Genomic DNA, 16,529 nt, shown 5'->3' with positions numbered 1-16,529 from the left:
ATGCCTACACCATATAATGATTTTAAATCTTTATCATTGGTTCACTGTCATTTTGTCTTCCTGTTTTTGGTTACTTTATTCATCTCCGCATTCGTCTATCAGGTTACAACTGGAAATGTTCGTAACAAGCGGTTGTGACTAATGTATTGGATGAGGCTGAGATGTAATAAACGATAAACAGGAGGGATATGTTAGATAAAATGTAATGTACAAACATGTTATTATTATTATTATTTATTACATCTTCTCTTTGATATTTTCCTTTTGACCATAATTCTCTCATTATCACAACCTGAGATGAACCCTGTAAGAATAGTTGCTTAAACATTCCAAGACCGTCAAGGTTGCAGACAGAGGCTTGATCAAGGACTACATGTCCCTGTGCCAGCAGAAACTGATTAGTCAGAGGAGCAGAATGTTCCACAGCCTTGAATTGTCTTGTGTCTGTCTGCTTGCAAAGTGCATCATACGATCACGTGTATGTAAATGAATGATTCACCCTGTTACCACCCATGTTTGTGTCTCAATAAAAGGCTGCAAAGTTGAGGACCTCTTGGGAATAAGCTGCACAGCAGGTTCTGTTGAGCTCTTCCCCTTTGCGCAAAACCACAAAAAGAAATTTCTCTGTCTGTTTCCTTTGAGTCATTTTTTGTATGTGCAGGTAAAAACGGGGTTAAACCTGACAGCTTTGAAGACTCATAGAAGACAGATGGAGAGGGTGATTCCTCTCCCATGCTTTTTTCGTGCTCCCGTCAGTATGCATAATAGGATGAGGTGTTAAATATGCCTTAATGATCATGGGGATTTCCTCTTAGGTAGGTTGGAGGTGTCCTCCTGGGTGGTAAGTGGTTTATCTCCAGTAAGACACATCATCAGTTGAGCACCCCAGGCTCATTGGACGTTTCGGCCATTATGACAATACACCCTTTCCTGACGACGGCCCACCACAGACTGATCAAACCTGGGTGTGTGTCATACTGGAGGCTCCATGCATGGCCCATAGTGTCTCCTTTCTCTTCAGCCATAACCAATGGCTGCTTCTTACAGCAGCAGCTGAGGGCTCCTTGTTGGTCTTCCGCTGAGCCTGCCCTCTGACTTCAACCTCCTTCAGTAATCTTGTGGTGGAGCTAGCTACAAAGCTTCTGCAGCCCACCTCCACTGGGCGCAAGAACGCTTTCCAGCTCTGGTCCTTTTCCTTTTGAATGCCTCATCAGCAGCTTCCTCCCATGGGACTGTCAACTCCACGATTAGACCAAAGGACCAGGTCTGACCGCAGGGTGGTTGCTGCGATTTCTGGTGGGAAGGTAAGTTTCTGAGTCAGGTCCACCTGCCTTTCCCAGTCCCGGGCTGCATTCAGTGGGCATGAGTCTGGAGAAAAGAGAGGGCTCCATTGCCATACAGTCCTATGCTGCTGAAGCATCTGGTAGCCCAAGCCACTTCCTCACCTGTGTATTTACCAACCTCTCCAGCCAGTTTGCATGGGATAGAGTGACCTCATAGATGGAAATTGGCCACATGAGGCATGGCAGCAGCCCAAACTGAAAACACCAGAGCTTCAGCTTCCCAGGGAGAGCAGTGTTTATTTGCTTGAGGCCACTGATCGTATCTCGCCTGAGTTGTTCCGCCTGGTCGGAGTCTTTGAGCTCTGCATTATACCAATGCCCAAGACTTTTGATGGGTTTCTCCAGGATCGTTGGTATTGGCTCATCATTGATATGGAACCTCTCATTGGTGAGCTGGCCTTTAATGATGGAGATACTGTGGGCTTTGTTTGGTTTAATCTCCATTCATGCCATCTGATGTTACCTGGAGTTTGTCCAACAGTTGCCTGGTGCATGCCTTTGTAGATGTTATGGTTGTCATGTCGTCCATAAACACCCTGATAGGACGAAGGTGTATCCCACTCTTCAGGTGTTCCCCTCCAACTACCCACCGAGATGCTCGAATAATTAACTCCACTGCCATGGTAAAGACCATTGGGGAGATGGTACAGCCTGCCATTATACCAGTCTCCAAGCGCTGCCAGGCAGTTGTACTATCCTGTATTGTAATGCAGAACTGGAGGTCCTGGAAGTAGGCTTTGACCAGCCTTGTGATGCCCTCTGAGATCTGGAAAAAGTTGAAGGCTGCCCACAACAGCTCATGAGGCACTGACCCGAAAGCATTTGCCAAGCCTAAGACCACATGCAGATCTTTCTTTTTCTTCTTGGCCGTTTGTACCTCGTGCCAAATGATGTTTGCATGCTCCAGATATCCTGAGAAACCCCGTATCCCTGCCTTCTGTACTGAGGTGTCAACATAGTTGTTCTTCTGTAGGAACACTGAGAGCCTTTGGGCCACAATACTGAAAAAGATCTTTCCTTCCATGTTCAGTAAGCTAATCTGGTAGAATTGGTGGATGGTTACAGAATTCTTCTCTTTTTCACCATGCCTTCGGTATAATGTGTTTTTTCCCATGCCACTGAAGCTGATCTTGCCCGTTATACTGTGGTCTCAACTTCTCTCCATGTAGGGGGTCTTGTGTCCAGCTGGTGCTCAGGTGGTTGAATTGGTGGCATGTCAACTGGGATAGTGACTGGCACATGCCTCTGATTGTCAGAGTAGGCCTTTCTCAGGCGCTCCTCTATTTCCCTCACAGGTACTTTTAGAGTCCCGGTTTTCTCCTTGACAAAGAGGTCTTTTGCAAACTTGTAGGGATCTCTATAGAAAACAGCCCTTATTTGCTCTTTCTTCTTGTGTTGCCTTCTCAAGCATTCTGCTCTTCGCAGCATTGTAAGACGCTGCTTGGTGGTGTCACCCTGCAGTGCTTCTGTTCCTTTCTTCTCCTCTTTCGCTGCCTTCTTCCACTGTTTTCTCAGGCACCTTCTCTCTTTCACAAGACGCTCAATGTGTTAGTGTCTCCTAGACTTGAGATGGTTGGATGGTTTCTTCTGAGAAATGAGGTTCTTGCTTTTCACCCAAAATCTCTCAGCTCCATAGCTGTAGATAATTCCTCCCATCTTCTCTAACTTCCTTTCGACACCTCCTTTCTTTCGACACCTCCCACTCTGTAGAAGATAGACAAGGTCGGTATTGATGGTTTCCCACTCTTTTTCTGGCAGGATGTGGGCCACAGAATTTGAGACTTTCATCCATCCATCTTGCTCTCAATGGCTGACTGTGGCTGGATGGGGCCTGGGCTCATGTCCATTGGTGGAACTGTGCCTGGCTGAGCTTCGTCTGGGGTTCCGATACCCTGTGGACTGTGATGAGTTTCCTGCCACTGGGCTTCAATGGACTGATTTGCTCTACCTCTGAGGAAGTAGTGGTCAATGCGAGGTCCCATTGTAAGCTCTTTCAGACACTTTTTCCTGTCTTGATGGATCTTGAGACCCTTCTCTGATATTATCTTTTTCCAGCCACAGATACAGCTCTGCAGCTTATGTCCTCCATTGAAATCCGTGCTGATCATTGGTGTCATCGTCATTTCCGTTCCAAGGTCTCTTACAGTATGGTCTGTCATTGAGTCATCTTGTGCCCCCACTCTTGCAGACTTCAAGGGGTATTCTTCCTCTTAGAATTTCCATAGCAATAGTAAGTAAGGGTTAGTCACAAAATGAGTCACATTTTCATGACACATTTTCTTTTCTAATTTTGCTATTTCTAACCCTGCCCCTTTCCCTAACCCTAACCATAACCCCCACAGACTCGCCCCCCGCATCACCCCGCGTTTTGTGATACCATCAAGGAATGAATGAAAAAATACATGAAAATGCTTTAAGTGACAGTATCAGGAACCATAGAATAATTTAATTTTCGTGATGCCTTCACGAAATGGTGTGAGATTGGGGGGGGGGGGGGGGGGGGTGAGAGTGGGTTGGGGACTCGGCTCATATGCACTTCAGATTCCCTGAAAACACGCATACAATGCACGCACCACACACAGGAGGCATCAGAGGGCTATTTCATATGAAGCTCTGCACTCTACACACCATGATATAACCACACAAGTAAACATATATATCTGTAATGGTGTTTCTCAGTATTATGACTTCATCATGAAGCCATTCATGCCATCGATCCATTTTCTATTCCCATTTACACCAATCAAGGGTCACAGCAGTCATAGGTCATGAGGCGGGGTACATCCAGAACAGGACGCCCGTCTGTCACAGGGCCACACACAAACAAACACACTTACACGCACACCTACAGTCAGTTTAAAGACATGCATGTCTTTTGGATGTGGGAGGAAGCACCTGGAGGGAACCCATGTGAGCACGGGGAGAACATGCAAACTCCACACAGAAAGGCCCCAGGTGGGAAGTGATCGCACATCTTTCTTGCTGTGAGGTGACAGTGTTGTGCTGCTGTCATTCATACCACATATTTACTGTTGTCAGCAACAACAGTGAATTTCTTGAATTTCCCTCTGGGATCAATAAAGTATCTATCTATCTAACAACAACAATTTCTGAAATATACTTCCTCGAGTGCTGTACTTCAAAAATATCAATTTGATTTTCAGTTAAGTTTCATTCTTCAAAACAGTATCTGTATGCCCCAACACACACACACACACACACACACACACACACACACACACACACACACACACACACACACACACACACACACACACACACACACACACACACACGTTTTGGGAAACTATTAGACTACATGAATATGATACTACATTGCAAAATCACTTTTCCAATCTTAAAAAAATTGATTTTGTCTGTGCCCAATGCTCAAGAGACAATAAGACATATGCATTTCCATTGAAACCATTTTTGTTGTTGTGGGATTTCTGAAGGCAGATTAGCAGATGTAAATGAATAAATGATCAGAAACAGTATCACGTGTCGTGGTATCAACATGACATCATGGTGTGCGTAAAGGCTTACCGTCGGTCTCGATCCGGTGTCTTCAGACTCTTTTCACACACAGGCTGCAGGAGATGATTGAGTTTCTCAGGAAACTCACACTTGTTGAAGGGGACTCCATTAACAAGTCATTGTAGCTGACAGGAAGCAAGTACTGGATATGCAGGAAGGAAAAATGCAGAAGAAAGAGGAAAACCTGTGTGTGTGTGGGGGGGGGGGGGGGGGGGGTGTGTGTGTGTGTGTGAAGCATGGTGGTGGCAGCATCATACTGTGGGGATGTTTTTCAGCAGCAGGAACTGGGAGACTAGTCAGGATTGAGGGAAAGATGAATGTAGCAATGTACAGAGACATCCTGGATGAAAACCTGCTACAGAGCGCTCTTGACTTCAGAATGGGGCGATGGTTCATCTTTCACTAGGACAATGACCCTAAGCACACAGCCAAGATATCAAAGGAGTGGTTTCAGGACAACTCTGTGAATGTCTTTGAGTGGCTCAGCCAGAGCCCAGACCTGAATCCAACTGAACATCTTTGGAGAGATCTGAAAATGGCTGTGCAGCAACGCTCCCCATCCATCCTGATGTAGCTTGAGAGGTGCTGCAAAGAGGAATGGGCAAAACTGTCCAAAGATATGTCCACCAAGCTTGTGGCATCATATTCAAGAAGACTGGAGGCTGTAATTGCTGCCAGAGGTGCATCAACAAAGTATTTCGCAAAGGGTCTGAATACTTATGTGCATGTGATTTCTTATTTATTTTTATTTTTATTTTTACTAAATTAGCAAAAATTTCAAGAATTGTTTTCATGTTGTCATTATGGGGTGTCGTGAGTAGAATTTTTTGAGAGGGAAAAATGAATTTCATGCATTTTGGAATAAGGCTGTAACATAAGAAAATGTAGAAAAAGTGAAGTGTTGTGAATACTTTCCAGATGCACGGCAAAAATGTTTCTGTAACCTTCCCCAGATTTGTGCCTCAGGACAATTAAGCTGTAGAAACATTTCAAGGATGATCAGTGGAAACAAAAGGCACCTGAGCTCAATTTTGAGCTTCATGGAAAAGGCTGTGAATACTTATGTATGTGAGATTTCTTAGTTTTTATTTTTATTTTTAATAAATTTTCAAAAATCTCCCCCAATTTTTTTTCACATTGTCAGTATGTGGTATTGTGTGTAGAATATTCAGGAAAAATAAAATGAATCTGAAATTTGCAATAAAACTGTAACATAAAAATGTGGGAAAGTGTTGTCTGTCTGTCTGTCTGTCTGTGATAAACTTCCAAACTATAATACACTCAACAAAAACATAAATGCAACACTTTTGGTTTTGCTCCCATTTTGTATGAGATGAACTCAAAGATCTAAAACTTTTTCCACATACACAATATCACCATTTCCCTCAAATATTGTTCACAAACCAGTCTAAATCTGTTATAGTGAGCACTTCTCCTTTGCTGAGATAATCCATCCCACCTCACAGGTGTGCCATATCAAGATGCTGATTAGACACCATGAGTGCACAGGTGTGCCTTAGACTGCCCACAATAAAAGGCCACTCTGAAAGGTGCAGTTTTGTTTTATTGGGGGGGGGGAATACCAGTCAGTATCTGGTGTGACCACCATTTGCCTCATGCAGTGCAACACATCTCCTTTGCATAGAGTTGATCAGGTTGTCAATTGTGGCCTGTGGAATGTTGGTCCACTCCTCTTCAATGGCTGTGCGAAGTTGCTGGATATTGGCAGGAACTGGTACACGCTGTCGTATACGCCGGTCCAGAGCATCCCAAACATGCTCAGTGGGTGACATGTCCAGTGAGTATGCTGGCCATGCAAGAACTGGGACATTTTCAGCTTCCAAGAATTGTGTACAGATCCTTGGAACATGGGGCCGTGCATTATCCTGCTGCAACATGAGGTGATGTTCTTGGATGTATGGCACAACAATGGGCCTCAGGATCTCGTCACGGTATCTCTGTGCATTCAAAATGCCATCAATAAAATGCACCTGTGTTCTTCATCCATAACAGACGCCTGCCCATACCATAACCCCACCACCACCATGGGCCGCTCGATCCACAACACTGACATCAGAAAACCGCTCACCCACACGACGCCACACACGCTGTCTGCCATCTGCGCTGAACAGTGTGAACCGGGATTCATCCATGAAGAGAACACCTCTCCAACGTGCCAAACGCCAGCAAATGTGAGCATTTGCCCACTCAAGTCAGTTACGACGACGAACTGGAGTCAGGTCGAGACCCCGATGAGGACTACGAGCATGCAGATAAGCTTCCCTGAGACGGTTTCTGACAGTTTGTGCAGAAATTCTTTGGTTATGCAAACCGATTGTTTCAGCAGCTGTCTGGGTGGCTGGTCTCAGACGATCTTGGAGGTGAACATGCTGGATGTGGTGGTTCCTGGGCTGGTGTGGTTACACGTGGTCTGCAGTTGTGAGGCTGGTTGGATGTACTGCCAAATTCTCTGAAACGCCTTTGGAGATGGCTTATGGTAGAGAAATGAACACTCAATACACGTGCAACAGCTCTGGTTGACATTCCTGCTGTCAGCATGCCAATTGCACGCCCCCTCAAATCTTGCGACATCTGTGGCATTGTGCTGTGTGATAAAACTGCACCTTTCAGAGTGGCCTTTTATTGTGGGCAGTCTAAGGCACACCTGTGCACTAATCATGGTGTCTAATCAGCATCTTGGTATGGCACACCTGTGAGGTGGGATGGATTATCTCAGCAAAGGAGAAGTGCTCACTATCACAGATTTAGACTGGTTTGTGAACAATATTTGAGGGAAATGGTGATATTGTGTATGTGGAAAAAGTTTTAGATCTTTGAGTTCATCTCATACAAAATGGGAGCAAAACCAAAAGTGTTGCGTTTATATTTTTGTTGAGTATATATATATATATGGGCACAGATAACCAAAAAGACATGCTGACTTATGGTTTTGCTTTAAAAATAACATTAGCACCGATAGAATAACTCCATTAATGTCAATTCTGTCATTTGTACAAAGTTAAAATATAAAATATATATTTTAATATTGAATAATGCACTAATTCTGAGGTTTTGTAACAAACAGACAGATCGCAAAGGATTCTGGGTAAAAGTGCCTCTGCTAAACACTGATTGGTTGAGTCATTCATTATGTAAATCAACACATTAATGTGACGTGTTGTGTGTTGAAGTTTACAGATCAATGTGCTTTTGTCAAATATTCCATTTGTTATTTGTAAAAACAGGCATTTTTACGGAGCCCTGGAAGTGTCATCGCACAATGTTTTGCATGTGGAGAGAATGTGCGCACATTTGATGATGCTGTAAAATGTGCTTTACACTGTGCGAGTTTTGGTCCTTTTTCAGATGATTTTTCATTCGTGCAGGAATTTTTTGGATCGAGTTTCAGGTTAATCGCGCGTCCTGCATCGTGTAGTGTACATGGAGTAACAAGCTGCGTTTAACATCTCACGACCACCTCCTGATTGCCGATCGTATGGTCAAATGAAAATCAAACCTGTTTGATATTATTCTTGTTGGCCGGCATGATTTTATCCTGCTGCTCAGGGGCTACAAGTGTCCAACCGCTCTCACTGTGCCTGTGCAAACACCGCAGAGCTGTCTTGTAATTTTTTTTTTGTTGTTGTTGTTTTGTTTTTAAACTTAATTTGTTAAAAAAAAAAAAAAAAAAAAAAAAAAAAGCCATTTGAAAAGAGAAAAAGTTGATTTGACAACCCTCTGATATAACCGGGGTCAAAATAAATAGAACACTTAGTACTTAGACGCTTAGTAAGATGCTTAGTACTTAGGGCAAATACTGCCACGAACACTACTGGCCAGTTTATGGCAGAAGAGGCCTGAAAAACTTGCCCAAACAAAATCCCAGATAATCTGTGTCCACTACATTTAAGATGCTTGGAATTTAACAAACGCAAATACAACAACGTCTATAAACTCAGAGAATATATTCACAAGAGTTTTAAGCACTACAGTTTAATGCTGTTGTCTGTGGAGCCTGAACAGAGTGTCTGAAATGTATTTGTCCTGTCGTGAACGTACTGAGATTACCCTATCACCCATAATGCACTGCTGGGCACAGCATGTGCTCACTAAAACCTTAAAATTAGCACATTACTTTAAAACTAAAACCTATATCTGATATTTTCACTTTATAAGACGTCAGACATGACAGTAATTTTAAGTAACTTGTCCAAAATTAGCTTGGTTAAAATTTGAACCATAAGTTAAAAATGTATGCCTCTGGATGACTTGGGTGATATTGCCAGCGTATCAATATGGTGTTAAAGGAAATTATATATATTTTTGTAACACCAGTTCTTTTTTTTTTTTTGCCTGTAGAGGATAGTGTGTTTTTTTTTTTGGAAACTGATCTCTTCTGTTTGTAGAGGGTACAGCTATGCATCTGTAAGGAAACTTTTAACAGGTAGGTGCTCAACTGATTTTAAATTTTAAAAATGTTTGTCACTGTTCATCTTTGTTTACTATGTTATCTATCAGACAAAAATGTATCGGAAGATAATTAGTCCGATAATGGTTTTTAAAGTTATCTAAAAAGATAATCTGATAATGAAAACATTATCTTCGATAATTACCTCTTATCGGATTATCGGAACTGTGCCCACCTATATATATATATATATATATATATATATATATATAAAAAGGTTGTGCATGAAAATTCATGGAAAACTACTATTTCCTGTATTATTGGGCCTTTTTCCACTCATTTTTCCTTGTCCCCTGCCATGAAATAGGCGGCCCATTGAAATGGGCTCCATGCGTCCGTCAGTGGTTATCTGCTTCATTTGTCACTGTGCCGTATCAGCACAATCATTGGGGGACCTCAGCTGAGTATTGGCTTGTTCCAATTATAGATCATAACAGTCCCCAATGTTTATCTTAAACACCCTATGTCGCAACAATACTTTTACGTTTTTTTCCTCGCTCTCTGTCAAGCAACACATTTAAAGAGTAAAATTTCCTCTTTTTTGTCAGTAACTCAACATGTTTAATTCCACATATGAAAATAAAAATAGAACAGTCTCCCTGTTTAACATAGTTCTTGCAGTGAGCGGGTTTGACTCAGTCTTTCCACATCTTGTACACACTGGCTGAGGGCTTTTGGGGCTTGCTGCATTTGTGTCAGTTCCACACGATGGTGTTTCATTACTGTGACCCTCCTGGCCTTCATCCACTTGTTGTGGTTCAGCGAAGCAGATTCTTTTAACAGTCTCTTGTATTTGTGGGACAGAACGGTTAATATAATTATATGAATTTTATATTTTAATTTTTATGTCTATATTTTAACATTTGTGATATTTTTTTCTTTGGGTTTTTAAATCTATTTTTACCTCTCATTGTTACTCTGATGTTAAGTATTTAATTGTACCTGTCTTGTACGTTGTATACGAGGGGTAACGTGTAATAAACTAAAGAATTAATCAGGCTTTTATTTGAGGTGGGCATTTATTATTTATTCATTTCTTTGTATGAGCCCTACCCACACTACTGTCATTTGAAAAGCTTTCAAATACCTCCTTTGTGAGGTGTTGAACTAACTAACCAAAACATTTGTCTTTTGCACAGGTTGTTCCTCCAGAATTTCAGCCAAAATGCACGCGCGCTGACCGACAAGGAGACCAAGGCTTTCCTCAAAGCTGCTGACACTGACGGTGATGGCAAGATTGGCTCTGCTGGTATGACTTGCTGAGTGCTGTTTCCATTCAGACCACTTACATGATGAATAAATGCTAACTCTTTGCACGCTTTTGTTTTTCTTGCAGAGTTCACTGCCGTGGCTAAGAAATGAAATGCAACTGACCACCAACTACTCTGATGGAACAACAAGCCCACTTCGACCTCCCCCTTCAACTGAATAGAAATAATTTTTATACATTTGCTTACAGGACATTTTCTCCTATGTAACACATTGTCCCAATTAATGATTGTGAGTGTCACTCAGTTGTGTTTATGTCTTAAATGTACATTTTGCTAATTGTAAAATCTATGATGCACTTTCCAGGAACAAACGGTAAAAACGAATAAATATTCTTTTGCTACGGACTTGTGCTTTGGTCTCTATATAACAATGTTTGCATGCATATGTGTGTTTGCAACATATCTTGAGAACACCTAATCTGATTTTGATCAGACTTGGCACCAGGCCCGGCGCCAGAAAAAAAATATTAAGGGGGCGATGAGTTTATCACAGGGGGCGGGTTCCCCCTCACACACACACAAAAAAAGTGCGCACCGGAGGGTACCTGCCTCTGAGCGTGCGTAATGAATTGGGTGCGCTCCTAGAAAGTTCATGTATTTAGGCTACACCGTTGTAAGAGACTGACTGAGTAAGAGTAAAGAGTGATGACAGTATTTTTAATTATTATTTGAACGCATAGACCCTCGGTCAAGTGATCTCCTGCATACCATAAAACCAAACCAACAACTGATCTGAGAAACGACACGAGACAGTAGACTAACCCCACGTAAACCTTTCTTGTAGATATACAGTGGTCCCTCGTTTATCGCGGGAGTTACATTCTAAAAATAGCCCACAATAGGCGAAATCCGTGAAGTAGTCAGCATTATTTTTTACAATTATTATAGACGTTTACTACACACTATATACTTTTCTCAAACAGGCATTAACATTTTCTCACTTTTCTCTCATGTGTAAACACTCTCAAAGTTCAAACCTTAGAAGAAAAATAAGACCAACCTGTTTTCAGGCCCAAACATTTGTTTGAGAAATAAAAATAGAACTTTTTCTTATAAATAATTATGATGGCTTTTAGAACTAACGAATTTAATTTTAACGATCAACCTACGAGGTTGGACACATAAGAAATTATTAATAGTGACTGACCAGTTTTTCACAGTTCCTCTGATCGTGCCCGCGCCAATGTCGTGCCTTTTTCCACTCACCCCTTGCTGCAGGTGTCTTTTTCCGAGTGAAGAACACAGTTATGGGTAGTTGTTGGCGCTGTTTTTTCTTCTGGGCGAGAACACGCAGAACACAATGCACGTACTCTCCCTTCGCGGTGCCGCAACAGGTGTCCCGACATCTCGACAGAACACCGGCCTGCTTGATGAGGACGCAAAGCACAATGTGCTGTTAAAAAAAAAAAAAAAAGGCATGCAAAATTGGACTAAAAAATCTGCGAAATTGCGAGGCGCTATATTTTCCAGTATTTCTTTTTCTTTCTTTTTTTCTTTTTATTTTTGATAACTCTCATATGCGAGGGGGTGAGGTTGATGACGTGAGGGGGCGTCGCCCCCAAACGCCCCCTCGTGGCGCCGGGTCCACTTGGCAGATATGGTCCAGTCCAGTGGTATAGATTTTGCAATTTTGTATGTGTACACCACCACAATGCAGCCGAATGGGATCAATCAAAGTATTCTTGAAGACAACATTCAAATTTAATTCAAAGGGTTTAACAAAAATACCACATTAACAATTTAGGAATAGCCATTTTCTTAAAATATTATTTTCAGAGGCCACATGTAATTGTACAAACTAAACATGAGGATCATTGCTTTCTTTTGATAAGTCAGTAGATGGATATATGACCATTTCCAAGTCTCTGATTATGTCTTAGATTTCATTTCCATCAATCATCAAGACATTTAAATAGTATGATACTCCATGGTAAATCTATCTGGAGTCAGCAGTTGTTAAAAAGGGAGTGATCGTGCAAGAAGGAGATGAGTGGTCCAAGCCACCAACTACCCTCTGAAGGAGTTATAAACTTCTGCGGCTGTGACTGAGAAACTGTGGATACAGTGCAATGTTTGCATGTTGCATCACCAGTTAGTTATGCAGCTTCATGGTGGAGCTGCATAGCGAAGAATTATTATCCATGAAAACAGATCAAATCTAAATTTGAATCTCCCATGTGTCATCTGGCAAACTTCAGCCTAAATTCCATGTCTTCTTTTGAAGAAAACCCTTCTCTCCACCATGAAGTTGTATAAGTGATGATGCAATGTACAAAAATGGTTTAGGAGTTGAGCTTTGAAGACTCATAGAAGACAGATGGAGAGGATGATTCCTCTCCCATCTTTTTTCATGCTCCTGTCAGTATGCGTAATAGGACTAGGTGTTAAATATCCCTTAATGATCATGGGGATTTCCTCTTAGGTAGGTTGGAGGTGTCCTCCTGGGTGGTAAGTGGTTTATCTCCAGTAAGACACATCATCAGTTGTGCACCCCGGGCTCATTGGGCGTTTCGGCCATTATCACAATACACCCTTTCCCGAGGACGGCCCACCAGAGACTGATCAAACCTGGGTGTGTGTCATACTGGAGGCTCCATGCAGGGCCCATAGTGTCTCCTTTCTCTTCAGCCATAACCAATGGCTGCTTCTTACAGCAGCAGCTAAGAGCTCCTTGATGGTCTTCCGCTGAGCCTGCCCTCTGACTACAAACTCCTTCAGTAATCTTGTGGTGGAGCTAGCTACAAAACCTCTGCAGCCCACCTCCACTGGGCGCAAGAACGCTTTCCAGCTCTGGTCCTCTGCATCAGCTGCCAGATTTGCATATCACAGCCTTTTCCTTTCAAATGCCTCGTCAGAAGCTTCCTCCCATGGGACTGTCAACTCCACGATTAGACCAAAGGACCAGGTCTGACCGCAGGGTAGTTGCTGCGATTTCTGGTAGGAAAGTAATTTTCTGAGTCAGGTCCACCTGCCTTTCCCAGTCCCAGACTGCATTCAGTGGGCATGAGTCTGGAGAAGAGAGACGGCTCCATTGCCATACAGTCCTATGCTGCTGAAGCATCTGGGTAGCCCAAGCCACTTCCTCACCTGTGTATTTACCAACCTCTCCAGCCAGTTTGCATGGGATAGAATGACCTCATAGATGGAAATTGGCCACATGAGGCATGGCAGCAGCCCATACTGAAAACACCAGAGCTTCAGCTTCCCAGGGAGAGCAGTGCTGTTTATTTGCTTGAGGCCACTGATGGTATCTCGCCTGAGTTGTTTCACCTGGTCGGAGTCTTTGAGCTCTGCATTATACCAATGCCCAAGACTTTTGATGGGTTTCTCCAGGATCGTTGGTATCAGCTCATCGTTGATCTCTCATTGGTGAGCTGGCCTTTAATGATGGAGATACTGTGGGCTTTGTTTTAGTTTAATCTCCATTCATGCCATGTGATATTACCCTGGAGTTTGTCCAACAGTTGCCTGGTGCATGCCTTTGTAGATGTTATTGCCATTATACCAGTCTCCAAGCGCTGCCAGGCAGTTGTACTATCCTATATTGTAATGCAGAACTGGAGGTCCTGGAAATAGGCTTTGATCAGCCTTGTGATGCCCTCTGGGATCTGGAAAAAGTTGAAGGCTGCCCACAACAGCTCATGAGGCACTGACCCAAAGGCATTGGCCAGGCCTAAGAAGACCACATGCAGATCTTTCTTTTCCTTCTTGGCCGTTTGTACCTCGTGCCAAATGATGTTTGCGTGCTCCAGACATCATGAGAAACCCCGTATCCCTGCCTTCTGCACTGAGGTGTCAACATAGTGTTCTTCTTTAGGAACACTGAGAGCCTTTGGGCCACAACACTGAAGAAGATCTTTCCTTCCACGTTCAGTAAGCTAATCTGGTAGAATTGGTGGATGGTTACAGAATTCTTCTCTTTTTTCCCATGCCTTCAGTATAATGCATTTTTCGCATGCCACTGAAGCTGATCTTGCCCGTTATACTGTGGTCTCAACTTCTCTCCATGTAGGGGGTCTTGTGTCTAGCTGGTGCTCAGGCGGTTGAATTGGTGGCATGTCAACTGTGTTGGTGACTGGCACATGCCTCTGATTGTCAGAGTAGGCCTTTCTCAGGTGCTCCTCTATTTCCCTCACAGGTACTTTTAGAGTCCCGGTTTTCTCCTTGACAAAGAGGTCTTTTGCAAACTTGTAGGGATCTCTATAGAAAACAGCCCTTGTTTGCTCTTTCTTCTTGTGTTGTCTTCTCAAGCATTCTGCTCTTCACAGCATTGTAAGACGCTACTTGGTGGTGTCACCCTGCAGTGCCTCTGTTCCTTTCTTCTCCTTTTTCGCTGCCTTCTTCCACTGTTTTCTCAGGCACCTTCTCTCTTTCACTAGACTTGAGATGGTTGGATGGTTTCTTCTGAGAAATGAGGTTCTTGCTTTTCACCCAAAATCTCTCAGCTCCATAGCTGTAGATAATTCCTCCCATCTTCTCTAACTTCCTTTCGACACCTCCTTTCTTTCGACACCTCCCACTCTGTAGAAGATAGACAAGGTCGGTATTGATGGTTTCCCACTCTTTTTCTGGCAGGATGTGGCCCACAGAATTTGAGACTTTCATCCATCCATCTTGCTCTCAATGGCTGACTGTGGCTGGATGGGGCCTGGGCTCATGTCCATTGGTGGAACTGTGCCTGGCTGAGCTTCGTCTGGGGTTCCGATACCCTGTGGACTGTGATGAGTTTCCTGCCACTGGGCTTCAATGGACTGATTTGCTCTACCTCTGAGGAAGTAGTGGTCAATGCGAGGTCCCATTGTAAGCTCTTTCAGACACTTTTTCCTGTCTTGATGGATCTTGAGACCCTTCTCCGATATTATCTTTTTCAAGCCACAGATACAGCTCTGCAGCTTATGTCCTCCATTGAAATCCGTGCTGATCATTGGTGTCATCGTCATTTCCGTTCCAAGGTCTCTTACAGTATGGTCTGTCATTGAGTCATCTTGTGCCCCCACTCTTGCAGACTTCAAGGGGTATTCTTCCTCTTAGAATTTCCATAGCAATAGTAAGTAAGGGTTAGTCACAAAATGAGTCACATTTTTGTGACACGTTTTCTTTTCTAATTTTGCTATTTCTAACCCTACCCCTTTCCCTAAACCTAACCATAACACCCGCAGACCCCCCCCCCCCCCCCGCATCACCCCGCGTTTTGTGATACCATCAAGAAATGAATGAAAAAATACATGAAAATGCTTTAAGTGACAGTATCAGGAACCATAGAATAATTTACTTTTTGTGATGCATTCACGAAATGGTGTGAGATTGGGGGGATGGGGGGTGGTGGATCCAGTCCAAGTCTGGAATTGTTCATTCATAAATCGCTTCAATAACGAAAGGCATCAGAGGGCTGATGCATACGAAGCTCTGCACTCTACACACCATGATATAACCACATAAGTAAACATATATGTCTGTAATGGTGTTTCTCAGTATTATGACTTCATCATGAAGCCATTCATGCCATCGATCCATTTTCTATACCCATTTACACCAATCAAGGGTCACAGCAGTCATAGGTCATGAGGCGAGGTACACCCAGAACAGGACGCCAGTCTGTCACAGGGCCACACACAAACAAACACACTTACATGCACACCTACAGTCAGTTTAAAGACATGCATGTCTTTTGGATGTGGGAGGAAGCTGGAGCACCTGGAGGGAACCCATGTGAGCACGGGAAGAACATGCAAACTCCACACAGAAAGGCCCCAGGTGAGAAGTGATCGCACAACTTTCTTGCTGTGAGGCGACAGTGTTGTGCTGCTGTCATTCATACCACATATTTACTGTTGTCAGCAACAACAACTACAATTTCTGAAATATACTTCCTCGAGTGCTGTACTTCAAAAATATCAATTTGATTTTCAG

General features: G+C 43.1%; 2 long non-coding RNA genes across 2 annotated transcripts in view; one reads left to right on the top strand and one right to left on the bottom strand.

The window, feature by feature from the left end:
* Nucleotides 1–765: 765 nt before the first annotated feature.
* Nucleotides 766–10,772, top strand: LOC117527246. The gene is made up of 4 exons (XR_004565474.1): nucleotides 766–776; nucleotides 3,299–3,301; nucleotides 10,488–10,597; nucleotides 10,685–10,772. It is a non-coding gene; the product is annotated as an uncharacterized LOC117527246 (long non-coding RNA).
* Nucleotides 10,736–16,529, bottom strand: part of LOC117527248 — a 14,895-nt gene continuing 9,101 nt past the window's right edge. The window contains exon 3 of the long non-coding RNA XR_004565476.1: nucleotides 10,736–10,818. This is a non-coding gene — a long non-coding RNA (uncharacterized LOC117527248). The remainder of the gene's footprint in view (nucleotides 10,819–16,529) is intronic.

The sequence above is a fragment of the Thalassophryne amazonica genome, chromosome 16 (assembly GCF_902500255.1).
Source record: "Thalassophryne amazonica chromosome 16, fThaAma1.1, whole genome shotgun sequence".
NCBI classification, from domain to species: Eukaryota; Metazoa; Chordata; class Actinopteri; order Batrachoidiformes; family Batrachoididae; genus Thalassophryne; species Thalassophryne amazonica.
The sequence above is the reverse complement of the archived record's forward strand: the minus strand, read 5'-3'. Positions and strand labels throughout refer to the sequence as shown.